This window comes from Tyto alba, unplaced genomic scaffold (genome assembly GCF_018691265.1).
Source record: "Tyto alba isolate M040663 unplaced genomic scaffold, T.alba_DEE_v4.0 Super-Scaffold_40, whole genome shotgun sequence".
Classification (NCBI taxonomy): domain Eukaryota; kingdom Metazoa; phylum Chordata; class Aves; order Strigiformes; family Tytonidae; genus Tyto; species Tyto alba.
This window is the reverse complement of record NW_024881316.1, coordinates 15,756,806-15,764,676: the sequence shown is the minus strand read 5'-3', so window position 1 is coordinate 15,764,676 and position 7,871 is coordinate 15,756,806.

Below are 7,871 nucleotides of genomic sequence, written 5' to 3'. Positions count from 1 at the left end.
ACTCCAATCTGTGTTTGATTTTCTTTCAGGCTGTATCATAAATACTGAAAGAGTAATTTAAAATAATGCCTACTGTTGACCTAGAACCTTCCACCCTCCTTTCCTCATCAAGATATTTTCTATTAAATATACACAGCGGTTGTATGTACAAGGATTAACATACAGAGAGGGTAGAGATGCACCTTTTGCATAGCAAGACATTTTGTATGAATAATTTTTACTGGACTAATCTAGTAATACATCTGCAGCATCATGTCTGAAATTATTTCTTTAATCCATAAAAAAATCCTTAATACATAAAAATAATTTATTCAGTACACAAAAAATACAGAAATTTCCTTGCTCTGTTTCCAGATCCTCTCTATGTGATCATTTATATTGCACCATTATAATGAAATTCCCCACTGCTGGGTTCTCATACCAACCGATTCATATTTGCATCTGCACTTTTAGTTTGACAAAACCTTTGTTTCCTCAAGCTGGCAAATGTTTCCATAGTCTTTTTATTCTCTCTTTCTTTGATGTTAGAATTCGTGTTCAATCCATCCCTGTTTCAGGAATTAACCACAGTCTTACTGCAATTTTCTTCCTAATACAAGCATTCTGTTTCCTTAAAGTCTGAGCTCAGTCAAGGGCACTGTATTTCTTCTTGTACATTATACTTCATTTACTTTTTCACTATTGTAACTTGATTTTCTTAATGACATGCCTTTCTTATTACTTTTGCAATCTGAATAACAAACAAGGACTTACCAGTCAGCCATGATATTGTTGTTTCTCTTTCTTAATACACAAAAAGGGAAAAAAAATTCTCCTCTTGTCTAGACTTCCTCAACTAGGAAGACAAATTTTTAAAATGTTTCTTAGATGGGAAGTGTTTCCACACTATAGGAATTACCTTGTGGAAACTGTTTATTCATAACAAATACATGACTAAATTTTTATTTACAAAAACTCCTAGTACATGTTGTATGCTTTTTGCATCTCTAAAAAAGAACAACTCATGGTCCCTGAAGGTGTCCTGGGTTTGAATGAGTGGTGGGGTTTTGGGTAGCAGGGGAGGGGGCTACAGTGGTAGACCCCTGTGAGAAGCTTCTTGAAGCTCACCCAGATCCAAGTCGGCCCCACCTCTGTACCAAGTCTGAGAATATCAGCTGCGGCTCTGTGATAATGTGAGCAGCTGAGTGATGCTCAGTTACCCTCTGAACTCAGACCACTATGCCTTTTTCTTTATTTTCTCCTTTTCAGCACTGGGGGGGAAAGGGGGAGTTAGCAGCTGCATGGTGATCATTCACCTTCTGAACTCAAACCACGAATGTCTGATTCAGATAACTGATCATAAAGTGGATCTTTAAGAGATGCTTGTAAATGACCATCTTAGGAACCTTGGGAATTTTCTCATAGAAATTATGGTACTTTCTTGAGGAATGCTGAAGAAGTTGTGGAAGGATGTAGGTAGGAAAATGCCTCATTTCAAATGTGCATCAGCATAAAATTCAAGAAAAGATTAAAATGTTGGCTTATATCTAAAATAAAAGAGTAGATAAAGAGGGAAGTTTTTAAGAAAGGGTCCTGATGTTTGACTTTGGAAAGGGAGCTTGAGGCCCGTGAGGTTAGCTTCAGTAGAGCAGAAAAACTGGAAGCCGAGCTGCAGAAGAGGAAGTTGGTTCTTTTGTTGTAGGAGGTACATCACATGATTTTAGAGGTTGGGGGGACATCTGGAATGGAACCAGTGTTTGAGATAGGAGTTAGAAAGGATTACAGAAACTAGAGAATTTCCTGGAAGAAATTTCTGAATTTTCTGAAAGAGGAAAGGGAAATATAGGACAGTGAGAGACCGGGAAGAAAGGTGTTGGAGAGGACCAATACAGAAGCAATAGAAGGAAAGAGGTTGAACTGATGATTGGGGCAGAAGAGAGAGTTAAATATCTAGCGTGGAGCTGAAAACTACTCAAATCTGCACAAGCCTGCCACGGTATGTCTGAAACATATGGTGTTCCCAACAACTCAAGTTTAAGGAGCAGCTCCTCAGGTTTGCCAGCTTACACTAAGAGGATCAGTGCTTAGGTTTATTGTTATCATAATGACAGAGGTTTTTAAGAGTCAGTGTTTCTGTTAAAGATACAATCACAGAGGAATTAATTAGTTCTGACAGAAGTCGGTTTGACAGTGGTACTCAAGAGAATATGATAGTCAAAAGGGAGACAATGACAACACACAGCAAGATTGTTCCTTTTGCAAAGCATTAGAGAAAGTTGTTCATTGGCACATACAATGAATCAGGAAGTCTTCAACCTCTTGGATGTAAAAGCTAAGCATATAATACGTCATTGCCATGCTGAGCTAAACCTGATTTTTTTAATAGTCTGCTCACAACAAGATGGATTAATGATTGGCAGAGAAACAAGGAACACAGAAAAATAATTCAGAGAATTAAAGGATCAAAGCGATTTGGCTCTGTTGAGGCAAACAAATAATTTAAAATTTGAAGGGGAAAAGGAGGATGATAAATAAGGACAAACTCAAACATTAACTTGGAGAAAATCTAGCAAAATATGTTCTTTCTTTCTTTGTTCTTTTGTCTCTTCAACTTACAACTCAATTGAAGGAGACTTCAAAGTTTATTCAATTTATTTTGGTTTTCTAAACTCAATCAAGGACATTATACAAGTGAAAGTTTTTTCATGTGGGGTTGTTCTATGTCTACAAATATTTATTTCTATACGTGTGATCACTGAATTGCAGCGTATGTGCAGTGCACCTGAAAGTGCAATTGAAATTTCTTATATTTCTGATGAGATATGCTTTCTTATCATTACTTCTTTACACCGTTAGTTTGAAGCTCTGCTCTAATTTCTGTGCTATCAAGAGACTTCTAGGCAAATCATATACCTTCTGATTTTAAACTCTCATTGCTTTGCAATGCATTTGTTCTGTTAACTGATTGTTTCAGCTGCAGTGTGTTGGGAAGAGCTGCATCCAGTACACGGGGACTCACCTGTTGTCCTTAGGGTCTAAGTCTTGAAATAATCATCTTGTCTTTGTTTAGTGCAAATGATGAGCTGCCTTTGACCCTAAGCTTTCATGCGTCACCAATGCAATATCGGTGAGTCTGGTCCTCGCCACTGGCTGTGCTGTGCCAACACAGGTAGCAAAACTGTCCCAAAAGAACAAGCCAACAAACAAGTAGATAACTAATAACCCAAGTAGCAAGGAGTGATATTCAGGGAAAAGACATTCAGAGCACAGACCAAAATGACTCCAAGTAAAGGATGGAGTCATGTTCAATCAAAACACTCTCAGCAAGAAGTCCTCTAAGCCTCTCAGGGTGGAGGTAAGGGCCAGATATGAGGGTGGTGTTGTGGGAGTGACTTGGTTCTAATCAGGATGCCAGAGATGATAATATATACAAAGCAGATAACAACACTGGTCTCAGCTGTGGCTTTTACAGTGATTATGAATCCTGGCTTTATTTCTGATAAGTATTTCTGTGCCCAGGAATGTTAATTCTTGTACATTCTCCCTTAGCTGCTATTAGTAGCAAACTGTCTTTTTTCAGCTTAGGAAAGAATGAAGTTCTTCCTAAAAGTTGACCTGTGCTCTATGTTACTGTGGATTTTTTGAGGTTTTCTCTACAACATGATGCAGAACTATTTGAATGTGAATTTAATTTTTTCCAAATTTGTCAGTATTTGGATCTCAGATCTGTATAACTACTTAGTGAAACACTGTATGACAGAAAGTTACTAAAATCAGACTGTTGGTTTTTTTTTCTAAAACTATCATAGATCAAATTACAAGTTATGAGTGGGAAGGAGGAAAGAGGATAAAGAAAAACAGAGTTATGATATTAGACCTCTGAAAAAAGTGGAGCATTTCTGACAGAGAAAGTGGAGGAAGCTTAGAGACACGTTAATGAAAAATAAAAAAAATGATTATAAGATGTTAGTTTATCTCTCAGCATGTGCTTTAGTTGATCAAAAAGATGGTTTGCAGATAGAGACTATTAAAAAGATGGGTGACACTAATAATAAAAAATGAATTTCTCAGATATAAGGAGTGGCTTTTGTCCAAAAATCAAATTGAAAATTAAATTATAGAAAGCAGTAATATAGGAAGATAATTGCCAATATGTTCAGATGAGATAGAAGATAAGAGAAAATTATTCGGTAAGAAAATGACAATAGTATGTAGAAAAATATTTCTAAAAAAGTCACTATTTTTATTGTCTATAGGGAATAAAACCGTCTTTTAAGAAAATTATCAGATTTTCTGACATAAGAATTAAATAATGGCTAGATAACAAAGAGCTCACATAAAGACTTATTTAAAATCCTACTACATAGAGAAAAAGCTTAAATATATTGCTGTCATCCACAAAGCTAACAAATATTATTTGTCTCCAATTTCTGTCAAGATGCCTTAAATTACCAGAGTTTACTGGTTTTAACATATTTTTTTCTTTACAATATCTGGAAGCAGATACACATGAAAAGACAGTAACTCTTCTGTACAGAACTCTGGATGGGGTTGGGCCCAGACCTGGTGAAGGTATGGTGAAGATCCTGGCTACAGTAGCCTGAAGCCTTGTGGCTGGGATAGACTGCCTCCTGACATGGATCAGCCGATCGGAATATAATGGAACTGCCCCACCTTGCTGTAGCCACAGCTTGTAGCTTTACCCCGTGCAATAGGATTCACCTCCTTTCCCTTTGTTCCACCAGGATGGTGTCATGGTACAACTAGAGACTGGAGATTAGGGCTGAAAAAGGAGGGGCAAAGAAAGGCCCTACCACTCCCTGACCCTGTAAATCTTCCTGGGACACCACAGCCTGGTGAGATTAAGACACCTGAAATTAAGCATCTAATCTACATGGGTGCTATGTGTCTAAATTCCTTCTGTACTCAGTAGAGATCCAGTCAACATTCAACAGGCAGGACATTGGACATGGCTTCAGATGTCAGGTTGGAGGCAACTGAACTGAGTCCTACACAAGGTAGATGTAAACGCCTGCCTAGTACGTGTGTAGACACCTACATGGGGATGCTTAAACGTAGGGACTTAATCTTGAACTGAATTTTGCCCTTGGTGCTTAGTTTAGCTTAGAACTGGTGAGATGTATTCAGGCCATCTTAGTCTAGAATATGATTTTGCTGTGAAGATCCTGTACTCCAAACCCATTAGCTCACTCCAAATGCACCACTTGTCTGTCACATTAGATATTACTTTACTTAATGTGTGTCAGACTGACTATTTCATTTATTCTGGACATGCTGGCTATTCATATATAAAACTAGCATTTGCACAGGCTTTCTAGGATAATGTGGAGTCATTCCAATCTAGGCACTTTGAGATGAATTGACTTCTCCTTCTGACTCTATCAGCTCTTTTCTTCCATAGTTCTAGCTCTACAGCTGTTACTAAACAAACTAAATTTTTTTTTTTTTTTTTGGAAGAGTGTCTCCTTACTGCAAGACTACCATTTATGATGCTTGAAGGTGGCAGTAAAAATCCATACGCGGTAAGATGCTGGGTGCAATGGAAGTAGACAAAGCATGCAAGATGGACAAGGTGGATGTGGTAATTGTATTTTTATCCCAAATATAAAAAGTGATTTTTGAGTAGAAAACTAGATGAATACAGTAAGTCCCTATAGCTGTGAATAGAAGAATATTCACAGGGAACATGTTGCACTTACACATTAAGCCTCAATGCAATTTTGTACTGAGTTGGGAGGAGACTGCTAACCAGTACATATTGAGCTTGACTAATTTTATAGACTGCATTGCATAAGGGCTTATTTCTTTGACAAATAAAACATAAATTTAAACATAACTTTGTGTTTGCTAGCTTGAGGACCTGAGGTGAGCCTTTTAATTGTTTCATAAAGATTGCTCGTATACTTAATAAAACACTTTGGCATAGCTACAGCTTCCTATTTTTTGCAACTGAATGAACATCAGCGAGTACTCAAAGAAAAAGACAGGGCTTCTCATGCTTACAAATATGTAAAAAAATATTATGGTGTTAGTTCTTCTGACTGCTAGCAAGAAGTAAACAGAATATTACAATATCAGATAATGTACAATATGAAAAATTTACAATAATAACTAAAACTGGAGTATTTACAAAAATATTCATGAAGTGGTGCAAGCATCAACTGCCCAAAACGTTCTTCTTGGTTTTGTTCCTCTCCTGTCTTTACTTTCACCTGCACAGAGAACAACAGTGTAGGTGCTGTTTGTCTGTAAATGATGTTTTGTTAGCATCATGTGTGCTCATGCTTATACTGAGTCTAGCACAGAGATGTGCCCAGAGTGTAGAGCCCTTTTTTGGGGATTTTTGAGGTTCAGTATCAGTCTGAGCAGGTGCTTCATTAGTTTTCAGTAGTGCCTGCTTGGCATTGTCTGTTGCATTATATTGGCAATGGTGTTGCCTGTGACTTGTTTTCTTCTCCTCACTGCAGCACTGTTTGTGTACTCAGGTTCCAGGGCATGGATCCTGTCCTTCAAGATCTTATATGTTTTTAAAATGTGTTTCCTCCCACACTTGTTATACATGACAGAACATTGTTTACAGTATTTCACCCTTTCTTATTTGTGAACCTGGTTATATTAAAGATGTACTGAACAATTAGCAAGGAAATAACTTGTCACAACAAAACAAGTGTCTGGAATTTTTCTGTTTTTTCTAATTTTCAGGAAATAAAAATGTTTGATTGAAGGTACAGTGTGGGGCATCATAATTTTAATGAAATCCTTTTAGCTTGCTGGGGTTTCTTTTGGTCTTTTTTTTTGTGTTGGCTCACCAGAAACATTGATATTTCAGAGGCATCTGAAAAAAACCATGACATTCCAAGCCAGTGTGTAGGATTTTCTGGATCTGTGCTGATGAGATTTTTAAAGAAGCTAACACAGAAGGTCAGAAAAAAGAGGATCTGTCTTATCACAAAGATGAATCAGAAGTTGGCTATCCCAGCCAACCTATGGAGAAAAATTCTTGCATATGACTGATTTGCAAGCTCCACTTTACAGAAGAATGGCTAAAATCTGGAAAGATGTTGGTAAGTGACAGTAAAAGTGCAGCTTGACAGGTAAGTTGTAGACCTGCAACCTTATTCTCCCCTGCCCACCTCTGCTAAAGCTCAAGACCTACTGAAGTGGAAGACAAGAACATTGTCACCTTTTCCCCATTGCTGGAGTAGCCAATTGTCTGACATGGGAACCGTGAAATATGTAGAGAGCCACTGTTAAAACAATGAAAAAACCCCTATGAAACTCACTGTCATACACACCCACACCCTGCCCCATCTGCTCCCTCTCACATACATTTCCCGACCTCTGTGACATTCTTGCAGAGAAAATGCATTTACAGAAACAGACCTCATTTCTGGTGACTTACAATTCTTAGAAGTGTTCTTTACAGAAGAACTTGTTTGACTTGTAATAAGGACACAATTCTGAAGTATAAAACATGAAAAGCCAGGCTTTAAGAACTGTGGCAATTTTTTTAGGAAAAAAAAAAACCTTTGATTTTTGTTTATAAGAAGTCATATATGCTGTGAACACTTAGCTTGTATATTTAGACATAGGTTTCCTTTATATACCTTTTGCTGTGAAACTAATGTACCTCTAGAAGTAAAACTAATACGGAAAATATCATGAAGAGATTGAATAACTAAGAATGCGGCAATGCAAAATATACTTCCACTGTAACATAACTGATTTTAAATCTTGGCTGTTACCCAGAAAATCACCACAGCTTGTCAGTGAAGTGGAAAATTTGTATTCTCTGTGACTGAATGTGAGAACAATTATTAAGGTTAATTCAAGATCATTTTGGTAACTCAGAAGACAAAATTGTACTTATG